The 18002-nt window shown below is 40.6% G+C and overlaps 1 pseudogene; it reads left to right on the top strand.

Annotated features, from left to right (window-relative positions):
• The first annotated feature begins 3326 nt into the window (after positions 1–3326).
• Positions 3327–7510, top strand: LOC130025725 (60 kDa heat shock protein, mitochondrial-like; annotated as a pseudogene).
• Positions 7511–18002: the final 10492 nt, after the last annotated feature.

The raw sequence follows: 18002 nt of genomic DNA on the forward strand, positions 1-18002 counted from the left end.
CTGAGGACTACAGTCTGGAATGTATAGTGAGATGTTCCCACGAAGAGCCAACCTTTAAGCTTAATATATCTCTTACTGTGTTCATACAAAATGACTAGAAATATTGTAAGAAGTAAATTTACTATGATGATTTAAATGGATTACTAGCTGAGGAAAGGAGAAAGCAATACACCCTAGATGGAATCACGCCATTGAGGAGATCTCATAGTAATCTGGAGTGCTGAACCATCAGATGATATTTTATCCTTGAGTGAATTTCCTAGAATTTCCCCTGAAGGAGTGGCTTTACCTCTGTTTGTTGTTATGACAATGTTCAATGCCACCTATGTGTGCCCCACCCTTCATGATTTTTATGTAACTATGCTGTAAGGGGTAAGAAGGGTAGAGGACTATGAGAAAGAGAAGGACTAGATGAGGACTAAGAGGAACTGGAGGTCTATGAGGGGACAAGGGTGATGGGACTATGACTGGGACTACGACCAAAACTATGACTACGATTGTGCTGTAAGGGGAGAGATAGGACTATGAGAAGAGAGAAATAAATGGACTACAGCCAGCCTGGGGCCCAGTCCCTGTTCCTGTTCTGCATTTCCCATTTCTCCAGTCCTGCATCCGTCTATCGCTATGGGCCTACCAGGGGAACAGCTCTCAGCCACCGAATGCTCTAGTCCCCCACGTGCCCGCCACTTTTCCTTTGGAAACTCACACTGTACTATATTATATTTTTAATGAATCACCATGAGATACAGTTACAGACTTACAAACTTCCATGATTATGTTTCAGTCATACAATGATTGAGTACCCATCCCTCCACCAAAGTTTTGAACCAACTATCTTTTTGTCAAAAATTTGTTTAGTGATCACTTCCTATTCATCTGTTCTGGCCCCTGGGTGTACCTGTAGGCATGCCAACCAGGTTATTATGGTTCCTTCCTCCTCTGGGACTTAACTTAGACAACTAGAAACTCAGGGGAGTGGTTAAGCCTGTCACATGAAGCCATCTCTCCACCTTTCTCAGCTACAATGATTTCTCAGTCCTGGGCATTACAAAGGCTCTTCAGAGGGACTGGTAGTTTGAAGCTTTTGCTACTTCCTCAAGCTTTGTTAATGTAGTTCTTTATAGGGTAAAATTCAATCCTATCTGCTTGTTAGAGGTTTCCGGGGAGGCAGCATTAGTTCTTGCTACGGAACAGCTGTGAAAACTGTTGTGCTTAGTGGTGTACTTGTTCTGGGCACTACTTCTTTTGTTTTTAAATTTTTATTTATTTTAATGTAGAAAAACGTCACAACTGGAATATAAAGTAACATAATATAAGACTAACATCTAAGGAGAGTAGAGATAAGGGCCAGGAGAATCATACCATGGTTTGGAAGTTGGCCCCAGGTGCTGGGGGAATAGGCAGTTAGGATGGAGAAGGAACCACTAAGTAAATGATCGTTGGAGGGATTGCCTGAAATGGGAGATGAGAAAGCAGACCAAGGACCAAACACAGAGGCCTCTTAGTAACTGTATTGCAAATCATAATGCCCCAAATTAGAGAGAGAGTAAGAAGGATTGTACCTGCCACAGAGGCAGGAAGTGGGGTGGGGGTGATGAGTGGGACATTGGGAACAATGCTGGTGGAAAAATGTGCACTGGTGGAGGGATGGGTGCTTGAGAATTGTATGACTGAAACATAATCAAGCAAATTTGTAATTGAATCTCACAAAGATCCAATAAAACTTCTTAAAAATAAATAAAAAGAAAACTTATTATTTTCTGATATTATTTTCTGTATCACAACTGTTGATACAATTCTAGAATTGAAATTGATTAAATAACAAAGCTGCAATATTAAAATCAATAGGTATAAGAAAATTAATTCACGTGAAAAATTGTTCGATCTGATCACAGGGTTATTAAGTTCACATCTAAGAATTTATTAAGATGTTTGTTGCTTTAGGAGGTGTCACATAGCCACTTACACAGCTGTGTGATCCAGAGACTTCAGGATTCATGGTCTGGGTGAATGAGCCGAAATGGTGTTGCACTGTGGGAGGTGGGTGTGGCTGCTGGGGCATTCAAAGTACAGGGTGGTAGGGGAAGGTACCCACCATGACTCTGGAGAAAGAAACCAAACACCAGACTTCTCAGCCTGGACATCCGTATACCTGAAGTTATTTGCAGATCAACATCTCTGCAGAAAATATTCATGAAGCTGTGGAGTTGAGCCCTTGGCATGGTGAGCACTGTTTCTTGATTAGGAAGAATGGCGATTAGGTCATCTGGGTTCAGTGGAGGATTCATAACATGACCTGGAATGATCTTTAATTTAAAACTTAAAATTCTTATCTGTCTTATGAGAGTCATTCACAGTGATTTAAAGAAAAAAAATGTAGAGAAAACATAGAAAAGAAGAACTGAGGGATAAACAGGTCACCCTGCTTCTTATGGATGCTTCTTACATAGTTTAACTGCACGGATATGGGCTGAGTAATGTATCCTTGGGCAATCTGGTCACTGTGAAAGCATCATAAAATGTTTGTTTTGGGGTTGTACCTGGCTGTGCTCAGGATTTACTCCTGGTTCTGTGCTCAGGGATCACTTCTGGAAGTGTGTCAGGGATCAAACCAGGGTCGGTTGCATTCAAGGAAAGCACCTTTATAATTTCTCCACCCCCAGCATGATAAAATAGAGTTACCCAAGTCTATAACACAGGTAATACATAATTATTGCCATCACATACTGTGACCCATTGTTAACCGAAGCATTGTTACTTGGTGTCTGATTCCGTTCACATAAATTCTTCAGCCCCACCCTAGATCTATTATTCTAAGTTATTGGGCTGCTATCACAAAATACTAAACAATTGTATAACTTGAGCATAAAATTTTGGTCATAGTTTTGGAGGCCAAAGTCCATGCTATTTTCTTCCAGTTTTTGACTAGAGAATTGAAGTAATTTATTTTATTCGTTCATCTTTAAAGAATTGATTTAGGTATTTAATATTATTAAATTCCCTCTGATCACTACTTAAATTGTATTCAGTAGACTATAAGTGTTTAATTTATCACTATATTTAACATTTTTTCTTACTTGATTTACTTTTTTCCTTTATCTAGAATGTGGTCAAAAGAAAGTTTTAGCAATAGTTTTTATATGGAATGAATTCTTAAATTTTACTCATATTTTATATTTTTGAATTATTTTATCTTAATAAAATTTTATGTCATCTAATGTACATCATCCTTTGAATAAATGTTCTATGAGTACTTAAGAAAACTGATTTTGGCACTCTGTCCCTCACTCGCTGCCTACTGCCTGCCTCGCCACTGCCCCGCAGAAATGCTTCGATAACCAGCAGTCCTTCGCCAGATCAGACCAGTGTCCAGGGCACTAGGACTTCATCTCACTCAGGCTTACACCAAAGATGTCAAATTCGGTGCAGATGCCTGGGCCTTAATGCTTCAGTTCAATCGCCCTTTCAGCCAATGCTGTAGCCGTTACTATGGGGCCAAAGGGAAGAATGGTGATTATTGAACAGAGCTGGGGATGTCCCAAAGTAACCAAAGATGGTGTGACTGTTGCTAAGTTCATTGACTTAAAAGATAAATATAAAAATATTGGCGCCAAATATGTTCAAGATGTTGCCAATAACACAAATGAAGAGACTGGGGATGGTACCACTAACTGCGACTGTATTGGCACGATCAATTGCCAAGGAGGGCTTCAGAAAGATTAGCAAAGGTGCTAATCCAGTGGAAATCAGAAGAGGTGTGATGCTAGCTGTAGATGCAGTAATTGCTGAACTTAAAAAGCAGTCTAAACCAGTGACAACTTCTGAAGAAATTGCTCAGGTTGCTACTATTTCTGCTAATGGAGACAAAGAAATTGGCACCATCATTTCTGATGCAATGAAGAAGGTTGGAAGGAAGGGTGCCATCACAGTAAAGGATGGAAAAACGCTGAATGATGAATTAGAAATTATTGAAGGGATGAAGTTTGATTAAGGTTATATTTCTCCATATTTTATTAATATTTCAAAAGGTCAGAAATGTGGGGGGTATGGTGCCGCCAGCAGGTCAATCTGTACCTGTGAGGCGAGTGCATCAGCAGCCTGATGGCACCGTCAGACTTTCAGATACCCCAAAATTGCTGCTGTGCCTTTGGCCAGACCCCAAAAACTTGGGGCAAAGTTTATCAAGAAAGTAAAGGGCCAAAAGTTAGGTATGTGGGAGACACACCCACAAACCACCTCCGGCTCAGCTATATAATTGGAGGCATGGCCTCTCTGGTTCCTGATTAAACTGCTTAATGGCCATGATCCCAGAGACTCAGAAACGAATCTCAGAACCCAAAGGCTTTTGGCAGAAATGCATCCTGTTCCTGCAGTAGGTTACTGGCACTGGGCCACTCTAGGTGGGAATAGGTTTTGTGCCTTGGCCTGTTCCCCCTTGGTGGCTCGGTGGTCACCATCCTCCAGAGGCCACTGGACAGTCAGGTTTGGGCCTGCAGTGAGGAGACACGCGGGGCCTCACCAGATGGGGGTGGAACCAGCCCTTTCCTCCCCATTCCAACGAGACCCCAAGTTGCCACCTCAAACAGCTTCTCTGGCTCCTAATCAAGCTGATTAATGGCCATGCTCCCAGAGACTCAGAAACAAATCTCAAAACCCAGTGACTTTTGGTAGAAATACATCTGGACCACATACAAGGTGGCTGTCACCTCAGAGCTTATAGGAAAACCAGGTATAAGCCGGTGGTGACGGGGCAACTGCAGCTTCATGGGAAGGGGGCAGTACCAGCTCGTCGTTTACATCCTACCACGGTCATGAGTTGCCCCCCACAAGCGGCTCTCTGGCACGGCCATGGCTCCAGAGGCAAAAGGACTTAATCCTGAGCCCAGCAGCTTGTGACTGAAAAGTAAATGGACCAGGCGTTAAACTACGGTGCCATGCCTCCCCAGGAGGGAAAGGGTGTTGCTCCCTTCCACCTTTTTCCGCCCCCCGGCAGCAAGGTGGCCGCCACCTCAGAACTTATAGGAAATCCAGGTATGAGCCGGCGGTGACGGGACAATTGCAGTCTCATGGGAAGGGGGGCGGTACCAGCTCATCCTTCATGTCCTACCGAGGTCACGAGTTGCCCCCAGAAGTGGCTCTCTGGCACAGCCATAACACCAGATGCACGGAAACCAATCTCGTAATTATCTGGCTCTTTGCAGAAATTCAAAATCATTATATGATTCTCATAACCAGTTATAGAAAACAAAGTATTTCACAATGCCTTTTCAGAAATTCTGATTGTTGGGGTGTGGGGGGGATTCTAAACAATAATGGTGCATCTTTTGTCAAAATAATGAATAATCAATGTAGAGAAAAGTTAAGTAGAAATCATCTGCCTCACAGGCATTGGGAGGGGTGGGGGGGTATATTGGGGTTCTTGGTGGTGAAAAATGAGTACTGGTGAAGGGAAAGGTGTTTGATCATTGTATGACTGAGACTTAAACCTGAAAGCGCTCTCTGGAAAGAAAGATGGCGGTCGCACGGGAGCCTTGTGTACAGCAGGTTTGAGCCGGGGGTGGGGGCGGCAGGGACCTCATGGGAAGGGGGGCGTTCTGGGCCGTCCTTCACACCCGACCAAGGTCACCAGCTGCCCCCCACGAGCGGCTCTCCGGCACGGCCATGGCCCCGGAAGCACAAGGACTTAGCACAGAAGGCCACCCGCTTGGAGAAGAAAAGCAAATGGACTATGTGTTAAACCGCGCCAGCATGCCTGCCCGGAGGGGAAAGGGTGTTGCCCCATTCGCCCAATCCTCTCTGGAAAGAAAGATGGCGGCTACACCAGAGCCTTGTGGACAGCAGGTTTGAGCCGGGGGTGGGGGCGGCAGGGACCTCATGGGAAGGGGGGCACGGCCACGACTCCAGAGCACAGAAACCAATCTCTTAACTATCTAACTTTTAATAGAAATACTTCCAGGGTTAATAAGTAAAATAGCAGAAATCCAAAACCGACATCATTTTATTCTTAAACCCAGCTGTAGAAAGCAAATCATTTCACAACGCTGTTTCAGCATGTCTGATTGGGAGGGGGGGTCGTAAACTCTAAACAATAATGGTGCATCTTTTATCGAAACAATGTATCTAGTCAAAGTAGATAGAGTATTAACTAGAACTCATCTGCCTCACAGGAATTGGGAGGGGTGGGAGGTGGGGGTCTATTGGGGTTCCCAGTTAAAAATAAGTATTGGTAAAGGGAAATGTGTTTGATATTTACATGACTGAGACCTAAATCCGAAAGCTCTGTAACTTTTCCCACAGTGATTTAATAAAGAAATAAATACAAAAAACAAACCTGAAAGCTTTGTAACTTTTCCCACAGCGATTCAATAAATAAATATAAAAAGAAAAATAAATAAATAAACAAAATTATGAAAAAAAAGTAAGGTGGAGTTCATGCCCAATTCAATCAGCTAATCAGTGGCTGAACAGCAGTACTCCTACATAAAAAGAGGTCAGAAATGTGAATTCCAAGATGCCAACGTTCTGCTGAGTGAAAAGAAAATTTCTAGTGTCCAGTCCATTGTACCTGCTCTTGAAATTGCCAATGCTCACCGGAAGCCCCTGGTCATAATTGCTGAAGATGTTGATGGAGAAGCTTTGAGTACACTTGTTTTAAATAGGCTGACAGTGGGTCTTCAAGTTGTAGCAGTCAAAGCTCCAGGTTTTGGTGACAATGGGAAGAACTAGCTTAAAGGCATGGCTATTGCTACTGGTGATGCGTATTTGGAGAAGAAGGATTAACTCTGAATCTTGTGGACGTTCAGCTACATGACTTAGGAAAAGTTGGAGAGGTCATTGTAACCAAAGATGATGCCATGCTATTGAAAGGAAAATGTGACAAGACTCAAATTGAAAAACATATTTAAGAAATCATTGAGCAGTTGGATATCACAACCAGTGAATAAGGAAAGGAAAAACTTAATGAACGCTTGGTAAAACTTTCAGATGGTGTGGCTGTGCTAAAAGTTGGTGGCACAAGTGATGTTGGAGTGAACGAAAAGAAAGACAGAGTTACAGATGCCCTCAAGGCTACACAAACTGCTGTTGAAAAGGCATTGTTCTGGGAGGGGATTGTGCTCTGCTTCTGTGCATTCCAGCCTTGGACTCATTAACATCCGCTAATGAAGATCAGAAAATTGGCATAGACATGATTAAAAGAACACTCAAGATTCCTGCAATGACCATTGCTAAGAATGCAGGTGTTGAAGGATCATTGATTATTGAGAAGATTTTACAGAGTTTCTCAGAAGTTGATTATGATGCTATGGTTGGAGGTTTTGTGAATATGGTGGAAAAAGGAATCATTGATCCAACAAAGGCTGTAAGAACTGCTTTACTGGATGCTGCTGGAGTAGCCTCTCTGTTAACGACAGCAGAAGTTGTAGTTAGTGAAATTCCTAAAGAAGAAAAGGACCTTGGGCTGGTCAGAATGGGTGTAATGGGAGGAGGTATGGGAGGTGGCTTGTTCTAATTCATAGAATAGTGCTTTACCATTATTAATGAACTGTGAGAGGAAGCTCAAGACAGGTGCTCCTCATCTATAACTTCAGGGAAGTCAGTTGAAGGAAAAAAAAACTGAAGAAAAGGCTGGCTGATGTTTTAAGAAAATTGCTATAATCATCAGTTACTGGTTTCAGTTGACAGCATATAATGGTTTACTGCTGTCATTGTCCATGCCTACAGATAATTTATTTTGTATTTTTGAATAAAAAGACATTTGTACATTCCTGATGACTGAGTGCAAGAGCCATGTACCAATGTACTGCTTTCAACTTAAATCATGAGGCATTTTTACTACTATTCTGTTAAACTCAGGATTTTAGTGCTTGCCATCACCAGAGGAGAAGTTAAGAAGCAGCCTTTCAGTGGAGAGTAAGAATAATTGCGTACAAAGTAGAAAACTATCCAATTATGTGACAATCTTTGTGTAATAAAAATTGTTTAAAGTTAAGAAAAAAAAGAAAACTGATTTTAACTACTGAGATAGGTATTTCAGTACAAATATATAAACAATTGATTATGTGCCTTATTATTTTACATCTTATTTTGTTTTCACTTTCCTGCCTTGAGTAAGAGTTGTGTATAAATACCTTAGAATGATTCTTATATCTCCCCTTGTGTGTGCTGCCTTTGAGATGGTGACTGAATTATTTTGGAACAGACATTTATAACTTTTTATATCCTCAGAGTGAATCATGGCCTTTGACACTATTAAGCATCTTCCTTTCATTTCATGATTTTTTGATATCTCATTCCTGTGTTTCTTTTCTTTTCTTTGCATTTGCTTATACCTTTGGCTTTTTAAATACTTTGTTTCATGCAGACCTTGGGTAAATAGTACTGAATTTGTGGGTTTTTTTTATGACCTAGAGTGAAATCTTTTTTTTATATATATTTATTTTTTAATTTACTCTTTTGAGGGGAGAACACACCCATTTGTTGCTCAGGACTTCTTTTTTTGGGGGGTCACACCTGGGATGCTCAGGGGTTACTCCTGGCTCTGCGCTCAGGAATCACTCTTGGTGGTGCTCAGGGGACCACATGGGATGCTGGGAGTTGAACCCGGGTCGGCCGAGTGCAAGGCAAATGCCCTACCCGCCGTGCTATCGCCCTGAGTGAAATCATTTTTTAAAGTGAGTCAAACCTTTTCATATTTATTGGTATTACTGATGTGATTAGTTTTTGGAATGTTATTTTTCTGTGATATTCCTGACTGTAATGTTTACACCCATGAACAAATGTACAAGTTGCTTTTATGATCTGTTTGCTTTAAAATTAATTTATTTTGAAATATTTGCGCATTTTATAGTATTTACTTATGTCTTAGTACTTTTTATAATGCTTCGACTCTCTTTATTCACATGTTTCTGTTCACTTGTCAACTTTAAATAATACCCTGTGTCTTTCACTTACTTCTCAGATAGTGATATGAGCTTTTCTAATTAAATTGAACCATACTAAAATGTTGCCTTTGTAGGTTTAAAGAAAATGATTGTAATTTCATGTGGTATGACCTAATACTGTCCCTTTTTTTCTTGGCTCCTCCCATTGTTAAAATATTTTGTTAAATACTGTTTATTTATTTATTTGCATTTAGGGGCCACAACTGACTGTGCTGAAGGACTAATCCTGACTCTGTGCTCAAGGGTGACCTCTGGTGGTGGGGGTTCATATGGAGTGTCAGGAACTCACCTGGTTTGGTCACATGACCACGTCCAAGGCAAGCACTTTATCCCATATAGTCTCTCTCTGTTCTCCATTATATTTAGATAATAAAATTATTCTTGGAGTTTCCTAGTGGTTCTCAGGGGGGCCTGGTGCCACTCCAGGCTGTTTTCTAACAATGAGGCTGGCTGCTCAGGGTCAGACCTGCAGATTCAGAGCTGCTCAGGGCCTGGGGGACCACCTGTGTCCTCGTGCTCAGCTCCTCCCGGGTATCTCTAATAGTTCTCTGAAGGTCGTGTGGTGCCTAGGATCAAATTCAGGCCATAACCCCTGTACCGTCTTCCTGATCCCAACATCTCCCATCCTTTTTTTTTTTTCAAACAAATCACTATGAGATATACAGTTACAAAGTTGTCCATGATTAGGTTTTAGTCATATAATGTTCCAACATCCATCCCTTCAGCAGTGCACATTTCCCACCACACCACTAATTTCCCCAGTTTCCCTCCTGCCACCACCACCCACCCCCAGCCTGCCTCCAATGGCAGGCACTTTTCTTCTTTCTCTCCTCCTGCCCTTTCCTTTTGGGCATTATGGTTTGCAGTAGAGATACTGAAAGATTATCATGTATATTCCTTTACCTACTTTTAGCACTCAGTTCTTATCCAGAGTGATCATTTACAACTATTGTTGTTATAGTGGTATCTTCTCTATCCTTACTGCTCTCCCCTAGCCCCATATTCCCCGATGCAGCAAACTTCCAACCATGGACCAGTCCTCCTGGCCCTCGTTTCTACTGTCCTTGGATATTAGTCTAATACTATGCTTTTTTAAAATATCACACAAATAAGTACAGTTATTCTATATCTGTCCCTCTTCTTCTGATTAATTTCATTCAGCACGATACTCTCCATGTCTGTCCATTTATAAGCAAATTTCATGACCTCATTTTTCCCTAACAGCTGGAGTGATAGCACAGCAGGTAGGGCATTTGCCTTGCATGAGGCTGACCCAGGTTCGATTTCTTCATCCCTCATGGAGAGCCCAGCAACCTATCGAGAGTATTCCGCCCACACAGCAAAGCCTGGCAAGCTACCTGTGGCGTATTCGATATGCCAGAAACAGTAACAAAAGTCTCACAATGGAAACGTTATTGGTGCCTGCTCGAGCAAAATCCATGAACAACGGGATGACAGAACAGTGCTACAGTGCTATTTTTCCTAACAGCTGTGTAGTATTACATTGTGTAGATGTACCATACTTTATTCAGTTGTCTGTTTTCGGTCACTGTGGTTGTTTACAGATTCTGGCTATTGTGAATAGTGCCACAATGAACATAGAAGTGCAGATGGTTTTCCTGCAGTGTGTTTTTGGGCTCTCAGGGTTTCTGGGTCATATGGAAGCTCAATTTCTAGTGTTTTGATAAATGTCTATAAAGGCTGGACCAGTCAGAATTCCCACCTACAATGAATGAGAGTCCCTTCTCTCCACATTCATGCCAGTACTAGTTGTTCTTGATCTTAGTGATGTGTATTAGTGTAAGATGTGGTGTAATCATCTGACAAGGGGTTGATATCCAGGATATACAAAATACTGGTTAAACTCCACAAGAAGAAAACATCCAACCCCATCCAAAAATGGGGCAATGAAATGAACAGAAACTTTCTCAAAGAAGAAATCCGAATGGCAAAAAAGTACATGAGAAAATGCTCTACATCATTAATCATCAGGGAGATGCAGATCAAAACCACAATGAGATACCATCTCACACCTCAGAGACTGGCCCACATTCAAAAGAACAAAAGCAACCGATGCTGGCGTGGATGTGGCGAGAAAGGGACACTCCTTCACTGTTGGTGGGAATGTCCACTGGTTCAGCCCTTCTGGAAAACAGTATGGACGATTCTCAAAAAATTAGAAATTGAGCTCCCATTTGACCCAGCAATACCGCTCCTGGGAATATATCCCAGAGAGGCAAAAATGTATAGTCGAAGTGACATCTGCACTTGTTTGTTCATTGCAGCACTCTTTACAACAGCCAGAAACTGGAAGAAACCTGAATGCCCAAGAACAGATGACTGGTTAAAGAAACTTTGGTACATCTACACAATGGAGTACTATGTAGCTCTTAGAAAAGATGAAGTCATGAAATTTACATACAAGTGGTACAATATGGAAAGTATCATGCTAAGCGAAATGAGTCAGAAAGAGAGGGATAGACATAGAAAGATTGCATTCATCTGGTGGATATAAAGTAACAAAGTATGAGATTAATACCCAAGAATAGCTGAGATCAGCACCAGGAGGATTACTCCATAACTTAGAGGCCAGCCGGGTATCCTAGAGGAAAGGGCAGTTCAGATAGAGAAGGGAGCACCAAATAAAGGATGTTTGGAGGATCCTCCCAGGAGGGGAGATGCATGTCGAAAGTAGACTATGGACTGAACATGTTTGCCACTCAATGCCTCTTTTGCAGACCACAACACCCAAAAGGAGAGAGAGAACACAGGGGATTGCCCTGCCACAGAGACAGGGGGGATGGGGGGATGGGGGTGGGAGGGATATTTTCCATGGTGGTGGAAAATGGGCACTGGTGGAGGGATGGGTATCTGATCATTGTATAATTGAAACCAAAGCACAAAAAATTGTAAATCTACAACTTTAAAAAAAATAAAATAAAATAAAGGGAAAAAAAAAAAAGATGTGGTTTAAGTCACCTGTCACTGTCCTCTCATTGTTCATTGATTTGCTCGAGCGGGCCCAGTAACATCTCCATTGGAGACTTTTGTTGTTACTGTGTTTGGCATATCGAATACGTCACGGGGAGCTTGCCAGGCTCTACTGTGCGGGCGAGATACTCTCGGTAGCTTGCCGGGCTCTCCAAGAGGGGCGGAGGAATCGAACTCGGGTCGGCCATGTTGGCTGCATGCAAGGCAAATGCCCTACCGCTGTGCTATCGGATGATATCTTATTGTTGCTTTTGATTTACATTTCCCTGATGATTAGTGAATGTCTCCCATTCTTAAAGTCTTGTTAGTTTTACTTAGAAGAATGAATATGTGTTAAATATTTTTTCATTCACACTTATCTTCATCATTGTTTCTTCTGACATCTATAATCAGCTATATTGGGTATTTACCAACAGCTCTTTTGCTGAAGGTCTGCGTTGATCTTTCAGTTTAAAGATACAAATTCTCTATAAGATTCATTAGAAAATGAGTCAAGTTTTATATTTGCATGCATGTGTGTGTTTGAAGCAAAATAGTTTTATTAAAACTTATTTAGAAAGATATGAGGTGAGAGAAGAAGAGAAGTGTGTGTTCAAGAGAAAACACATGATTTTGCAGAGTGGAACTAGGCAAGCAAAGTTAAGTAGAGGCAAGCGAGATATGTGTTCAATGGAGAAAATGGGCTTGAAGAGCAAGATGGGTTTTGTATTTTTAAGATCCTTCAACTCAGAAGATTAGCTAAAACTTTTTTGTATGTTACTTCAAAAATAAATTCTAACAAACTGGAGAATATTTCAGATTTTGCCCCCCTAATTATTTAAGTATTTCTCTTCTATTATTGGAGAATATTTTAGAAGAAAAATCAAATACCATCTTGAATTGGTATGTCTGAAGTGAAAACTTGTGCTTAATTTTATCTTTAGATAAAAATTTCACAGAAGTATAACATTTAGGGGCCAGAGAGATAGTACACCAGGTAGAGTGTCCTTGCTTGCACGTGACTGATCAGGTTAGACCCCTAAGTTCCCATAGGGTCCCCTGAGCACTGCCAGGAGTGATTCCTGAGTGCAGAGCCAGGAATAAGCCCTGAGTACTACCTGGCATTGCCCACAAACAAAACACCAAGTATACCATTTATATGTAAAGAAAAATCACATACCATAAGAAACTCAATAAATCAAAATAAACATATCTGTAAACACAATAGAGGGAAGAAATAAAGCATTGCCAGAATACCTGAGACCCCTGTGCTCTCTCCATCATCTCCAATCTAATCACTAACTTAACTTCTAAAACCATAGAATCAATTTGCATATTTTTGAATTTTAATAGAATTTCTCTAAAAATTTTCTAGGTAGCTTTTCCTCTCTCTCTCTCTCTCTCACACACTTCTCTCTCTCTCTCTCTCTCTCTCTCTCTCTCTCTCCGTGTGTGTGTGTGTGTGTGTGTGTGTGTGTGTGTGTGTACTTTTTAGTGAGTTTACGTATGGGTGTCGGGACTAAAGGTTCAGAAGCTCAGAGACCCTTCCCATCCATCACCTTCCATTCTGGGAGTATTTCTAGCTTTTCTCACCCCACATTGCATTTGTGATATTTATTTATGTTTTTACAATACTTCATTCATTGTCATAAATCTGGAACATTCTATTGTTTTGAAAGCATTAATAAACACTTGCTTGGGCAATAAGAATAATGGAGATGAGAATAAAGTTGCTTTTCCTATTAGGATGTGGTATATGTTTTTGTTTGATATTTGATATTTGTTTTAACATAAAATTACTGAATAGGAGGGTTTGCATAAGCTCCACCTTAGTAGATATTTTCAAACATGTAATTGGTAGTGTCAATAACAACAGTCATAATGCTCATGTTTTCTAGATCCTCTGTGTCCTTACTAATGAGTGGTATTGTCATTCTTCCTTGCATTCTGGTGGAAAAGACCTATATGGTATGGATCTCATTATAGTTTGTGTTTGTGTTTCATTGAACAAAAGAATGTGATATAATTCAGATAATTTACATAATTACTCTGGGGGTCATGCAGTGTTGGTACTAGAGATCTGAGTAGGGGACTATGTGTGTACACAAGGCACATGTCTCTGAACTCTTTTCTCAGACTGCATACTTTGTAAATTTCATATAATTCTCATTTGCTTTTTTAGTGAGTTTTCAAATTTCCACAGAGGTTTTTCATCTTGTTAATTTCTTAAGAATATTAACTTAGTTGCTTTAATGCCAATATTTGGTAATTTCATTATCCAGAAATCCCATAACTTGGTTTCTACTATTTATTTCTCTCTTGATTTTTTTATTCAATACTTTTCATACTTCATTATTCTCACTGTTTGATATAAAAGGCCTGAAACATTGTAGAGCTAACCTGAAGCTTTGGGTGTTATCAAGTTCTAGCAAAGAGTTATTTCTGCTCCTGGCATGTGGTTTAGTCTCACCTATTTCGCTTCACTGTGACTTCTAGAGTAATGCGCTCTGGGAGTCCCACTTGACATCTTGGGCATTTGTAAGCACCCTTTCCACTTTGTGGGCACCAAACTCCATTTTCAGTATTTTAATATTAAAAAAAATTTTTAATGAATCACCGTGAGATAGTTACTGACTTACAAACTTTTGTGATTATGTTTCAGACATACAATGATCGAATACCCATCCCTCCACCAGTGCCCATTCTCCACCACCAATGTTCTCAGTGTCCCTCCCCCCCCCCCCCCACACACACACACACATACACCTCTGTGGTAGGCACATTCCCATTCTCTTTCTCCTTTTGGGTGCTATGATTTGCAATACAGGTACTAAGTGGCCATCATGTTTGGTCTATAGTCTACTTTCAGCATGCATCTCCCATCCCAAGTGAGCCCTTCAAGCATCATTCACTTAGTGGTCCCTTCTCTATCCCAGCTTCCTTTTCTCCTAGCATATGAGGCTGGCATCCAAGCTGTGGAGTGATCCTCCTGGCCTTGTCTCTAGTGTCCTTGGGTGTTAGTCTCCCATTTTGTTACTTTATATTCCACAAATGCCAAACTCCATTTTCAACTCCATCAAAACTACTGAAACTTCGGCTGAGTTTCTGTCTTTTAGCCACTGCATAATAAAAAGCGAAAGCCTTGAGGTGAGAAAAATTAAGGGGCTTGGCCAAAATGAGTGGCAGCTATTAGGCAGTGGTATTGCTTAGTTAGAACAGATCAGAATAATCACTTTATTATTTTTTAAAATACACTAATGGAATTTTTAAAAAGACTATATCTTTATATATTTATAGAAAAAAGATGAGACCACATACTAAAAGTATTTAAATACTGCCTCCCACCACCAGTTTTCCTTATGCCTATTAACCTGAACAGTGCGTACTTACTGAGGGACTGAGCAGCTAGTCTAGGTCCATGTAGGAGATGAACCCAGAGAAACTTCAAAATTTATGATACTGGTTCTGTCCCCACCCAGATGACTTTTTGCTTCTAGCTGACCTTCTGAGGTGACAAATTGATTTCAGAGAGCACGTAGCATAAGGGTATTTTTCCAGCCAAAGGAAAGGATTTGATGAAGGAAGTTGATTTCACACCTTATAGAATGAAACAAAATTATTCTATAGACAAAGCACCGTACCATGCTAATGAACAGCCATCTGATGGAAAATCATTTAAAATCTTTTATTTTCCTAATATAATTTTATTGGCATTAGTAAAAGGAACAAAGACAGTAGTAAGAAACACCCAGGAGAGGCTGGTGAAGATGAGCTAGTGTCCTTTCACTGGAGCTTGAGCCAAGGAGACTAGTAATGACCTGCAAGCCTTCTCTGATTCTCCTACCTTCCAACCCCCAGGGATGCAAACCATGTCTGACTTCATTTAGTAGTAATTGAGCCAACACGGATCTGATTCTCCTGTGTCATATTCCAAAGAAATTGGTGATATTGAATTACTGATTTACTAATGTCCTTAGCTTTGAACTTCTACAGAAACCTTTAATTCTCCCATAGAACTTTACAGAGGCTTTTAATTCTCAGAAGGGTTGTAATAGAGGGCATGCCAAAATCTTTTCTGACCCAATCTCAGCTAGAATACTGTGTACCTAATACATATTTTGAAGTCTAGATGAAACTGGCATTGGCCCGTGATGATTTTGAAGAGGGTTCAGCCATGTGATTTAGGACTTTTGACCTGCTAATGTCTTTCTCTGCTTTCTCTGTGTAAGTGTCTTCAAGTAATTTTTTTTCATTAAGCATAAAGCTTTTACATTAAGCATTAAATTAAAGGAGCCTCTGGAAATCTTGAGACATCTTCCTAAATGGATAAAAGCTTTCCGGGCAAATAAAGGCTACTTTTTTTTTTATCTTGTCAAGAGCCATGTGTATCTAATATATCTGTTCTGAAATAGTAACACAGTGAAGTGCTTGCTTCCTGTCGAATAACAGAATATACATCTTGCATTCAGGGTGTTATAAAATCATCAATATTACTCAGATAATTAAGAGTATGTTACTCTAAACATTTTCAAAGGTTTCCAGATTTCTTTCCACAGCAACAATTGGGACAGCATATGGTCTGTGGGTTTTGGGAATGATCCAATTAACCATCAGCTCCTTAGAATGATTTCTCAGATTGTTAGTTGCCAACACATCATTCCTTTAATGCTCTTGATTCATTTAGCATTATGGTGTTCAGGTTGACCTGAACACATTCCATAACACGTTCTTGTGGAAAAAATTGTCTTGTGTTAGCCCCAAGCACTTTGTTTCAATTTCTCCTTCATGGCTCAGAAATTGAAGAAAGGTCAATGGCACAACTGTCTAAATCTCAGCGCATAGAATTTTCTAGAACAATGCTTGGGATGACAGTGGCTTGGGAATTCTTTTATTTTCTACTTATCTTTCTGTTTTGTCTCCTACTGTGATTAATGGAGAATATAATGTAATATCTGTCATCTGCCACAACCTTTAGTGACTATATTTAGTGGAGCTAGTGTTTGAAAAAGCTAATGAAAGCTTTTCCCCTGTTATTTCTGCTATGTCCATGGGCTACCAATAGACAGTTACTGTTCTATGAACTTCAGCTTCATCAATTTAGGATTAGTAGTTCTATGTTTATACAGCAAACATTTCAGGGCCACAGTCTATCCAATGGCAAATAAATACGGTCCCCACGATCAAGAATGTGGTATGTGGCACATAGTTAAAGAGAATGCCTTGCAAGGCTGAGAGCTGAGTTTGATCCCTGGTAGCACTATAGCATTGTCCTCCCATTGTTCATTGATTTGCTCAAGTGGGCAGCAGTAATGTCTCCATTTGAGACTTGTTGTTACTGTGTTTGGCATATCGAATATGCCATGGGGAGCTTGCCAGGCTCTGCCGTGCAGATGGGATACTATCAGTAGCTTGCCAGGCTCTCCAAGAGGGACGGAGGAATTGAACCTGGGTCAGCTGAGTGCAAGGCTGTGCTATCGCTCCAGCCTTGATCCCTGGTACAACCATAAAAAAGAAGGAGGAGGAGAAGGAGCAGAAGGAGGAGAAGAGAGAGAGAAACAGACAAATACAATATAGCGTAAGGGTCACATACAAGAGGAAACAATGAGAAAAGAAATGGGGCTATGGAGATGGAATATGGAGCTGAAAGCAGCCTTCACATGGAGTGACATCAGAGCTCTGTAAGCCCCTCTGCTGAAACAAGCACCCCTTATATCTCAGTGGCTAAACAAAAAAAATTATTTCTGAGAAGAAAAAGATTCATCATTGTTTTCTATTCAAACTAGCCATATAGTTGCACTGAGCTACAAGAAGTTGGGGTGAGGAACTACAAAATGCCCAGAAAGGAAGAACATGAAAGAAAATTTTAAAACAGTTTGCCAAGTTCACTCTCTGTTCACCAGCGATGCTTTTCATTCTTCCTCCCATACACTTCGTGAAGGAGTTAATTCACTATTCCATTCAGTATCTCATCCCAGACAGCAGAGATTGCTTCGGTCTCATCCATGCAAACAAAAAATAGAAAGAAAATGTCTGTTTCTTCCACCTTATGCCCCAAATCCCATCGTAAAATAAGATGGAGAAGCCTTAATG

Source organism: Sorex fumeus, unplaced genomic scaffold (assembly GCF_029834395.1).
Source record: "Sorex fumeus unplaced genomic scaffold, SorFum_2.1 ptg000003l, whole genome shotgun sequence".
Taxonomy (NCBI): Eukaryota; Metazoa; Chordata; class Mammalia; order Eulipotyphla; family Soricidae; genus Sorex; species Sorex fumeus.